The sequence below is a fragment of the Scomber japonicus genome, chromosome 2 (genome assembly GCF_027409825.1).
Source record: "Scomber japonicus isolate fScoJap1 chromosome 2, fScoJap1.pri, whole genome shotgun sequence".
Taxonomy (NCBI): domain Eukaryota; kingdom Metazoa; phylum Chordata; class Actinopteri; order Scombriformes; family Scombridae; genus Scomber; species Scomber japonicus.
In genome coordinates, this window is record NC_070579.1 from 24,301,570 (window position 1) to 24,313,840 (window position 12,271).

Here is a 12,271-nt window from a genome sequence, read left to right on the forward strand (position 1 = left end):
TGTTGTTGCTGAACCGCTACAGTCAAAGTCAGCTGTGGAGATTTCCGCTGCAGTAACTGCCAAGTTTTACATGTTTGGCATGGTCAGCAAAATCATAACTGACCAGGGGAGGGAGTTTGTGAATGAGGTATGATAAATACAATATTAGATAAACCGTGATCATCTTCATAGCTGCAGATCATTCATGTATTGTTTTTCTATTCAGTCGATGCTTACAGACTTTGTTGTATTGCTCTTGTATACATATTTACAGCTCAACAAAGAGATCTACACACTGCTAAACATGATGATGTGGTCCTGTTGGCTTCATCAGACCGTGACCTCCTCGGTTCGCAGCCAAGTGTGAAGCGGCCGGGATGGGAATCAGCACCTCCAAATCTGAGTCCATGGTCCTCAACCAGAAAAGGGTGGAGTGCACTCTCCGGGTCGGGGATGAGATCCTGCCCCAAGTGGAGGAGTTCAAGTACCTCGGGGTCTTGTTCACAGTGAGGGAAGGATGGAGCGTGAGATCGACAGGCGGATCGGTGCGGCGTCTGCAGTAATGTGGACTCTGCACAGATCCGTCGTGGTGAAGAGAGAGCTGAGCCGAAAGGCAAAGCTCTGGATTTACCAGTCGGTCTTGGTTCCTACCCTCACCTCTGGTCATGAGCTTTGGGTAGTGACTGAAAGAACAAGATCGCAGGTACAAGCGGCTGAAATGAGCTTCCTCCGTAGGCTGGCTGGGCTCTCCCTTAGAGATAGGGTGAGAAGCTCAGTTATCCGGAGGGAGCTCGGAGTAGACCCGCTGCTCCTCTGTGTTGAGAGGAGCCAGATGAGGAGGCTCGGGCATCTAATCAGGATGCCTCCCGGACGTCCACCGGAAGGAGACCCCGAGGAAGACCCCGGACACGCTGGAGAGACTATGTCTCTCGGCTGGAACGACCTGGAAGCGAGGATGAGGACAATCACAGACCTCAATGAAAAGGTAGTGAGGCACAAAGCTCATGTATTGAAGTTGTTGTATTTTTGTGTTTCATGTTATTTACTTTATTTGTGGCTTTGGCCAATAGCTTCTTGCCAACATAGAAAAGGCCCAGGAGAAGCAAAAGAGCTGTTACGTAGCACGCAAAAGGAAGCGCTGCAAAACAGTAGAAATTAACACAGGTGATGACATTCTCCTTTTCAGGCATGGCCTGAAACATATGCATCAAGGCCCCTACAAAGTCCTTGATATGTCAGAAAATGGCGTGGCCACCATCCAAAAGAACACTGGGTCCTTGCAGAAGGTGAATATCAATCGCCTGAGGCCGTACTACAGACAGAAACGTAAGTGTTTTCAGTATACTGCTAAACTGTTGGTGTGGCCATTGTTCCATTCTCCACTCTTGGTAACAACCTGATTTGGTAGTTTGTACTTTGTCTATGGGATCAATGCCCAACTTCAATTTCTTGTCTTACTTCAGATTGACAGTCTAGAGGACTGTCTAGGAGAGAGTGATCAAATCTGAGCTGGACATCTACGCCAAATACAGTAAAGTCATCCTCATCATCCTCCTCAAGTACCTGCCTCCCCATCTACGACACCCTTTCAGTCTCCACTCTCGGTAAGAGCCTGATGTCAGTAGTTTGTACTTTGTCTGTAGGATCAACACAATACTTCACTTATTTCCATCTTCTTGTTGTCTTAATTCAGATTGACAGTCTAAAAGACTAGGAGAGAGTGATCAAGTCTGAGCTGGACATCTATGGCAAACACAATAAAGCCAATTGTGTTTAAATGACACCTGTTCTCGGTAAGAAGCTGATTAGGTAGTTTGTACTTTCTCTGTGGGATCAATGCCTAACTTATCTTATTTTCAATTTCTTGTTGTCTTATTTCAGATTAACAGTCTAAAGGACTGTCTAGGAGAGAGTGATCAAATCTGAGCTGGACATCTACGTCAATTGTGTTTAAATGACATCGTTCCAGTCTCCACTCTCGGTAAGAAGCTGATTTGGTAGTTTGTACTTTGTCTGTGGGATCAATGCCTAACTTCAATTTCTTCAAAAAACTTCTACTACTTCCAACAAATAACAACTACCCAAGTGAGAATGATACAAGAATTAACATTTGAACACAAAGCTTGAAGTAACATTTCACCTTGTATTCAACAACCATTTTTCTAACATTTCTTTTCTTTCAACACTGACGGCATCAATGACAAGAGGTGCAGTTCCAGGGAAGGAAGCTCTTGAGAGGAGAGTGCAGCATCCCAACACAAGACACTGAGGTAAAGTTAACTAGTATGAGGTAGAACTGCTGCTTAATTTGTTTTATTAACTGTAATATCTACTGAGTGTGTTGACACATGTTTAAAAGACAGTGCCATATAGTTTCAAGTTTACTATAATATCTGTTGTACTAATATCTTTATTTTTGTGCAATTTCAGGAAAAGATGAAGATGATCGGGAGACTGCACTGTTGACAATCATCCTTCTGCCTTAAGCACCTACATACCTGTATGCTCCAGATTCAGATTGCTTCAGTCTTTCTCTCTCTCTTTCTCTATCAACCCCAACCGGTCAAGGCAGATGGCCGCCCACCTAGAGCCTGGTTCTGCCTGAGGTTTCTTCCCGTTACGGAGTCGCCAAGTGCTTGCTCATGGGGGGAATGTTGGGTCTCTTTAAATTAAAGAGTACAGTCATAACTTATGTCCATCCATCCATCTTCTTCCGCTTATCCGGGGTCGGGTCGCGGGGGCAGCAGCCTAAGCAGGGAAGCCCAGACTTCCCTCTCCCCAGCCACTTCGTCCAGCTCTTCCCGGGGGATCCCGAGGTGTTCCCACGCCAGCCGAGAGACATAGTCTCTCCAGCGTGTCCTGGGTCTTCCCCGGGGTCTCCTACCGGTGGGACATGCCCTGAACGCCTCACCAGGGAGGCGTCCGGGAGGCATCCTGATTAGATGCCCGAACCACCTCATCTGGAACTTCTTATGTGATTACATAAAATTGTCTTTACTTGAATATATGCACAATCTTTCATATAGCTATGTACATACATGTGTCTTTTGTTTCTTCCATTGTTTATATTAAATTTTTAAAGCATGTGGTTAAAATTCAAGATTTAAATTCTTTGACAATACTGTTTAAGCTCTGTCTTTTGTTTTTCCATCTCTGACATCAATTTGATGGAAACACATTTTTGTATCTTTAGATTAAAATGTTTGGTTCATGTTCAAAATGGAATCCTTTGGTCCTTCAAAGTTATAAACTAAAAGTTAACAAACTTTCAGTATTGGCTTGAGCATTCATTCATTTGAAATGGTCTTGTAATAGTGTGTCAAACAGAGGCATGCATACCACAGTTTAAATATCTGTCTGCATCAAAACAACAGCTGAGGAAGTCCATCAGGTGAGTGGAGGAGCTGTGACAGAACTAGAGAGGGTGGTACCTGTGTCTATAACAAAGTATAAAAGAGTGCACATCACACATCAGATAAATCTTGGCCTCTTTTTTGTTAACAAAACTGTTCCAAAATCAAAGCTCTATGAATGTAAAATGGATGTAATGTAATGTTAAAAACTTCAGTTAGTTTATACCATTCTCAATTGAAAAAATATAAAATATATAATATGTTTATAGTACAATACATCTATATGTACATATATATAATAAAATAATATATAAATAAAAAGATAGATACATAAGATAGTGTGTATATATCTATATATAATTATATATTGTATATATATACTATCTTATCTATCTATTTTATATATGTATACAATAAAATAATAATACAATATAAATATATCAATAAAAATATAGATAGATAGATAAGATAGTGGATAGATAGATATAATTATTATTACTATTACTTTGTATTATTTTATTTCCATGTCTGATTTCCAGATAGTTCCATGATATGTATACTTACTCTTAACCTCTGACAACTATTTATAAACAAACTATTTATATTCATTCATATTTATGTATTTATACTATTGATTTATTTTATTTATATTTATACATGTCTGATTTCCAGATATTTCCATGATATGTATACTTACTCTTAACCTCTGACAACTATTTACAACCAAACTATTTATATTTATTCATATTTATACATTCATACGATTGATTTATTTTATTTATATTTATATGTTTATACAACTGATTTATTTCGCGTATCGCGTTTTGAGTCTGGGGGCATTTTTTCCAAGCGGAGTTGCCGTACATGACCGTCCAAGATGGCGGACGATCGAAAACGCTACTGCGCATGTCAGACTCACATCGGGTAGGCGACTCACATCGGGTAGTGACAAGGAGAAAAAGAAAAAGAAACGGAAACGGAAACGGATTTCATATTTCACCAGAATGGATACTTGGCGAGCTGTACAGAAAGTCCTGAGTCATAAGATGATCGTTGTGGATAAAGGGAAGACATTGAAGGTATGTAGCATTATAGCTTTTCTTACTTTAGCTGAGTGGCTAGCCGAGCTAATCGCTAATACTATTACGGCTGTGAGCAACCATATAAGTCGTGAGTGGTCTTGAATGAATCAGGGCAATCTAAGCTTTCTAACAATGTATACAACAATATATATGTTTAAGGGTTGGTGTTTAAACAATTCAGAAGAACTTGTCGCTACCTCCCAACCTCCGACCCGTCCCGTAGGCGGAACACAATGCCTTCACGGTGCTTGATTTTACACATTTTTAATTCAGGCCGCCCCTCTGGCCCCTTGTAGCAAGTTTTGGGACAATCCCCCACCCTTCCCATTTTTTACTTTTTCAACACTACCGGCCCTGTCGTTTTTTTCAATTTTTGCCCCCTATGGAAAATCCTTGACAATTTTCACACAATGCCTTCACGGTGCTTGATTTTACACATTTTTCATTCAGGCCGCCCCTCTGGCCCCTTGTAGCAAGTTTTGGGACAATCCCCCACCCTTCCCATTTTTTACTTTTTCAACACTACCGGCCCTGTCATTTTTTTCAATTTTTGCCCGCTTTGGAAAATCCTTGACAATTTTCACACAATGCCTTCACGGTGCTTGATTTTACACATTTTTCATTCAGGCCGCCCCTCTGGCCCCTTGTAGCAAGTTTTGGGACAATCCCCCACCCTCCCCATTTTTGACTTTTTCGACACTACCGACCCTGTCATTTTTTTCAATTTTTGCCCGCTTTGGAAAATCCTTGACAATTTTCACACAATGCCTTCACGGTGCTTGATTTTACACATTTTTCATTCAGGCCGCCCCTCTGGCCCCTTGTAGCAAGTTTTGGGACAATCCCCCACCCTTCCCATTTTTGACTTTTTCGACACTACCGGCCCTGTCATTTTTTTCAATTTTTGCCCGCTTTGGAAAATCCTTGACAATTTTCACACAATGCCTTCACAGTGCTTGATTTTACACATCTTTAATTCAGGCCGCCCCTCTGGCCCCTTGTAGCAAGTTTTGGGACAATCCCCCACCCTTCCCATTTTTGACTTTTTCGACACTACTGGCCCTGTCATTTTTTTCAATTTTTGCCCGCTTTGGAAAATCCTTGACAATTTTCACACAATGCCTTCACAGTGCTTGATTTTACACATCTTTAATTCAGGCCGCCCCTCTGGCCCCTTGTAGCAAGTTTTGGGACAATCCCCCACCCTTCCCATTTTTGACTTTTTCGACACTACCGACCCTGTCATATTTTTCAATTTTTGCCCGCTTTGGAAAATCCTTCACAATTTTCACACAATGCCCTCACGGTGCTTGATTTTACACATTTTTCATTCAGGCCGCCCCTCTGGCCCCTTGTAGCAAGTTTTGGGACAATCCCCCACCCTTCCCATTTTTTACTTTTTCGACACTACCGGTCCTGTCATTTTTTTCAATTTTTGGCCGCTTTGGAAAATCCTTGACAATTTTCACACAATGCCCTCACGGTACTTGATTTTACACATTTTTCATTCAGGCCGCCCCTCTGGCCCCTTGTAGCAAGTTTTGGGACAATCCCCCACCCTTCCCATTTTTGACTTTTTCGACACTACTGACCCTGTCATTTTTTTCAATTTTTGGCCGCTTTGGAAAATCCTTGACAATTTTCACACAATGCCTTCACAGTGCTTGATTTTACACATTTTTCATTCAGGTCGGCCCTCTGGCCCCTTGTAGCAAGTTTTGGGACAATCCCCCACCCTTCCCATTTTTGACTTTTTCAACACTACCGGCCCTGTAATTTTTTTCAATTTTTGCCCGCTTTGGAAAATCCTGGACAATTTTCACACAATGCCTTCACGGTGCTTGATTTTACACATTTTTCATTCAGGCCGCCCCTCTGGCCCCTTGTAGCAAGTTTTGGGACAATCCCCCACCCTTCCCATGTTTGACTTTTTCGACACTACCGACCCTGTCATTATTTTCAATTTTTGCCCGCTTTGGAAAATCCTTGACAATTTTCACACAATGCCTTCACGGTGCTTGATTTTACACATTTTTCATTCAGGCCGCCCCTCTGGCCCCTTGTAGCAATTTTTGGGACAATCCCCCACCCTTCCCATTTTTGACTTTTTCGACACTACCGGCCCTGTCATTTTTTTAAATTTTTGGCCGCTTTGGAAAATCCTTGACAATTTTCACACAATGCCTTCACAGTGCTTGATTTTACACATCTTTAATTCAGGCCGCCCCTCTGGCCCCTTGTAGCAAGTTTTGGGACAATCCCCCACCCTTCCCATTTTTGACTTTTTCAACACTACCGGCCCTGTAATTTTTTTCAATTTTTGCCCGCTTTGGAAAATCCTGGACAATTTTCACACAATGCCTTCACGGTGCTTGATTTTACACATTTTTCATTCAGGCCGCCCCTCTGGCCCCTTGTAGCAAGTTTTGGGACAATCCCCCACCCTTCCCATGTTTGACTTTTTCGACACTACCGACCCTGTCATTTTTTTCAATTTTTGCCCGCTTTGGAAAATCCTTGACAATTTTCACACAATGCCTTCACGGTGCTTGATTTTACACATTTTTCATTCAGGCCGCCCCTCTGGCCCCTTGTAGCAATTTTTGGGACAATCCCCCACCCTTCCCATTTTTGACTTTTTCGACACTACCGGCCCTGTCATTTTTTTCAATTTTTGGCCGCTTTGGAAAATCCTTGACAATTTTCACACAATGCCTTCACAGTGCTTGATTTTACACATCTTTAATTCAGGCCGCCCCTCTGGCCCCTTGTAGCAAGTTTTGGGACAATCCCCCACCCTTCCCATTTTTGACTTTTTCGACACTACCGGTCCTGTCATTTTTTTCAATTTTTGGCCGCTTTGGAAAATCCTTGACAATTTTCACACAATGCCTTCACGGTGCTTGATTTTACACATTTTTCATTCAGGCCGCCCCTCTGGCCCCTTGTAGCAAGTTTTGGGACAATCCCCCACCCTTCCCATTTTTGACTTTTTCGACACTACCGGCCCTGTCATTTTTTTCCATTTTTGGCCGCTTTGGAAAATCCTTCACAATTTTCACACAATGCCCTCACGGTGCTTGATTTTACACATTTTTCATTCAGGCCGCCCCTGTGGCCCCTTGTAGCAAGTTTTGGGACAATCCCCCACCCTTCCCATTTTTGACTTTTTCGACACTACCGACCCTGTCATTTTTTTCAATTTTTGCCCGCTTTGGAAAATCCTTCACAATTTTCACACAATGCCCTCACGGTGCTTGATTTTACACATTTTTCATTCAGGCCGCCCCTCTGGCCCCTTGTAGCAAGTTTTGGGACAATCCCCCACCCTTCCCATTTTTGACTTTTTCGACACTACCGGCCCTGTCATTTTTTTCAATTTTTGGCCGCTTTGGAAAATCCTTGACAATTTTCACACAATGCCTTCACAGTGCTTGATTTTACACATTTTTCATTCAGGTCGGCCCTCTGGCCCCTTGTAGCAAGTTTTGGGACAATCCCCCACCCTTCCCATTTTTGACTTTTTCGACACTACCGGCCCTGTCATTTTTTTCAATTTTTGCCCGCTTTGGAAAATCCTTGACAATTTTCACACAATGCCTTCACGGTGCTTGATTTTACACATTTTTCATTCAGGCCGCCCCTCTGGCCCCTTGTAGCAAGTTTTGGGACAATCCCCCACCCTTCCCATTTTTGACTTTTTCGACACTACCGACCCTGTCATTTTTTTCAATTTTTGCCCGCTTTGGAAAATCCTTGACAATTTTCACACAATGCCTTCACGGTGCTTGATTTTACACATTTTTCATTCAGGCCGCCCCTCTGGCCCCTTGTAGCAAGTTTTGGGACAATCCCCCACCCTTCCCATTTTTGACTTTTTCAACACTACCGGCCCTGTCATTTTTTTCTATTTTTGGCCGCTTTGGAAAATCCTTGACAATTTTCACACAATGCCTTCACGGTGCTTGATTTTACACATTTTTCATTCAGGCCGCCCCTCTGGCCCCTTGTAGCAAGTTTTGGGACAATCCCCCACCCTTCCCATTTTTGACTTTTTCGACACTACTGGCCCTGTCATTTTTTTCAATTTTTGCCCGCTTTGGAAAATCCTTGACAATTTTCACACAATGCCCTCACGGTGCTTGATTTTACACATTTTTCATTCAGGCCGCCCCTCTGGCCCCTTGTAGCAAGTTTTGGGACAATCCCCCACCCTTCCTATTTTTGACTTTTTCGACACTACCGGCCCTGTCATTTTTTTCAATTTTTGCACCCTATGGAAAAACCTTGACAATTTTCACACAATGCCTTCACAGTGCTTGATTTTACACATTTTTCATTTAGGCCGCCCCTCTGGCCCCTTGTAGCAAGTTTTGGGACAATCCCCCACCCTTCCCATTTTTTACTTTTGCAACACTACCGGCCCTGTCATTTTTTTCAATTTTTGCCCGCTTTGGAAAATCCTTGACAATTTTCACACAATGCCTTCACGGTGCTTGATTTTACACATTTTTCATTCAGGCCGCCCCTCTGGCCCCTTGTAGCAAGTTTTGGGACAATCCCCCACCCTTCCCATTTTTGACTTTTTCGACACTACCGACCCTGTCATTTTTTTCAATTTTTGCCCGCTTTGGAAAATCCTTGACAATTTTCACACAATGCCTTCACAGTGCTTGATTTTACACATTTTTCATTCAGGCCGCCCCTCTGGCCCCTTGTAGCAAGTTTTGGGACAATCCCCCACCCTTCCCATTTTTGACTTTTTCGACACTACCGGCCCTGTCATTTTTTTCAATTTTTGGCCGCTTTGGAAAATCCTTGACAATTTTCACACAATGCCTTCACAGTGCTTGATTTTACACATCTTTAATTCAGGCCGCCCCTCTGGCCCCTTGTAGCAAGTTTTGGGACAATCCCCCACCCTTCCCATTTTTGACTTTTTCGACACTACCGGTCCTGTCATTTTTTTCAATTTTTGGCCGCTTTGGAAAATCCTTGACAATTTTCACACAATGCCTTCACGGTGCTTGATTTTACACATTTTTCATTCAGGCCGCCCCTCTGGCCCCTTGTAGCAAGTTTTGGGACAATCCCCCACCCTTCCCATTTTTGACTTTTTCGACACTACCGGCCCTGTCATTTTTTTCAATTTTTGCCCGCTTAGGAAAATCCTTCACAATTTTCACACAATGCCCTCACGGAGCTTGATTTTACACATTTTTCATTCAGGCTGCCCCTCTGGCCCCTTGTAGCAAGTTTTGGGACAATCCCCCACCCTTCCCATTTTTGACTTTTTCGACACTACCGGCCCTGTCATTTTTTTCAATTTTTGCCCGTGTAGCGTGGTGCAGAGTGAAGCTACCTTCCACTACACATTTAATTTGAATGTCTTTATTTTTGTTCTGCAAAGAGCAAAAATATGTATTTTATATCACAGTTCGCCACACACACACATCTTAACTTCCGACTGAAGTGTGTGTTCTCATTCACTGAACAGATTCACTGTTTTAACAGAAACATCATGAACATCTGTACCAACATCAAAACAATAAATCATGTGACTGTTGTATCTCTAGTCTCGGCCAGTTTCATCATGTACATTCAATATATCAACTTATTTAGCAAACACACAGTATCAATCACGTCTAAACATTGTCAAATTAATCATGTATCTATTTTAACCTATTTATGTATTTATCTCTGAACTACACGAGCAGTCCGGGCTGACCGGCTCATAGTTTTCCCGGTTGCTCGCGGTAACTAGGCAACCAGTGCTAACTACAGGCTAGCCGTTTTCGGTACGGTACATTGGCTGAGTAACGTCTATAAACACAATACATGACGTCCGAACGGGATAACAAACCAGCACATAACACATTCACCCACTCGTTACACATCTCTAACGCTCCCTTCTTACCTGCAAAGAGCAAAAATATGTATTTTATATCACAGTTCGCCACACACACACATCTTAACTTCCGACTGAAGTGTGTGTTCTCATTCACTGAACAGATTCCCGCGTGACTTCTTTATTCCTGAACACATCGTGTAGCGAACGCGCCCTCTGCTGGTCGGAGTTAGTACTGCACATTCCTAGGGAACTACATTTTTCAGACAATAAACCACTCTTTTCTCACCATAAACACACAGACAATTATTAACACACTCTGAACATGAGCTGTCCTGTATGTAAATTATATTAACCATGTAAATAATAATAATAATGTAGGGATATTGGTCTGTATGCCACACTCTCCCCCCCAATAATAAATGTCTCCAGACATTTCAGATACCCAAAGTGTACCTTTTCACCACACATTGAATTTTCTCACTGAAACATGGTATTACTTATTTTAAAGTGGCACTTGACATTCAATTCAATTAGTACCCATTTATCAAAAGTATCTGACCCATTTAGATCTATACCACTAAACATCAGTTACTGTACTCTGGACCCCAAAATCAGATCAACTCTCAAATGTAACAGAACTCATATCGGCCTCAATTCTTTTAGTCTGTCACCAGTCTCTTCGTTTGTACAGTATCAGTTCAATATGTTCTCCCGGAATTGTCTCTTCTTCACAGTCCATGGAATTTCACCATTCTACTTTTCAGAGTCCATTTTCTCTGAGTTAGAGTCATGTTTGTGTAATGTGAGTTCAACCCGTTACCTCAATGTCTAGTGATGCCCACGGTCGCCACATGACCGGTGGGTTGCAGGCTGGGGATATACTCCCGACATGCAGGCTCTCGGCATCTGCTTCCACCCACGTCGGCTCACCCAAGGTATTGTAGGTCAGCATTCGGGGACGGTGCCTGTGTCGCTGCGGGTAGCTGGTCACTGGAGGAGGATCAGGATCATCTTCCTCTGATGACTCTTGTAGACCTTCCCCAGGCTCTGCGTCGTTCTCACCGTCTCCATCAGCTGTGATACCTCTGTCGTCAGTCTCTGTCTCCTCTTGAGCAACCGTCGCATCTTCCAGATCTGGTGCTCCGTCTTGCATCATCAGAGCTGGTGCAAATGGCTCTGCCTCTGGATTCAAGTCTGCAGCTCTCTGGCTTAGTTCTTGGTCGTCTGGGAAACGGCACACCAGCTCCACTTCATCACTGCTTTCACTGTCTGAGTTCTCCTCTGATTCGTTGATTTGTCGTTGTCTTGTTCTTGTCCGTGTCCGTATTTTCCTCTCTTGTGTGGCAGGGGCAGGTTCCGGTTTCCCTAAGGGCAGACTGTCACATGGGAGGAGAAGGTTTCTGTGCAACACGCGGCTCTTACCTCCTCCCTCTGGTGCTACTTCATACACCGGGCTGTCACTGCTTCTTCTCTTCACCACCACATGCACTTTAGTTTCCCAATAGGACCGCAGCTTGCCAGGGCCGCCCCTCTCTGACAGGTTACGCACAAGCACCCGTCCACCAGGCTGTAGCTCGGCTCCATGTGCTCTTTTGTCGTAGCCTTTCTTTCCTCGTAGAGCTTCTCGGGCCGCTGTTTTGGAGGCGATCTCATAGGCTTGTCGCATTCGGTTTTGCCAGTTCTGTACATACTCAGTGTAAGTCTCTTTTGCCTCTCTGGGCTGTAGGTTGAAAAGCAGATCTACAGGCAAGCGAGGTGATCTTCCGTAGAGCAAATAGTAGGGAGAGAACCCTGTGACCCCACTGCGGGTGCAGTTGTACGCGTGCACCAGTTTTGTCAATGAGCTCTTCCAATCAGCCTTCTGTTCACTTGTGAGGGTGCGGAGCATTGATAAAATAGTTCTATTGAATCGCTCACACTTCCCGTTGCCTTGGGGGTGGTAACATGTTGTGTGGGATCCCCGTACGTCACAGCTCCTCTGTAGTTGGTCCATCAGCTGGTTGTCA

General features: G+C 43.4%; 1 long non-coding RNA gene across 1 annotated transcript; it reads left to right on the forward strand.

Moving 5' to 3' along the window:
* Positions 1-1,894: 1,894 nt before the first annotated feature.
* Positions 1,895-2,972, forward strand: LOC128374168 (uncharacterized). Its single transcript, XR_008322967.1, has 3 exons — positions 1,895-1,960; positions 2,185-2,249; positions 2,410-2,972. It is a non-coding gene; the product is annotated as an uncharacterized LOC128374168 (long non-coding RNA).
* Positions 2,973-12,271: the final 9,299 nt, after the last annotated feature.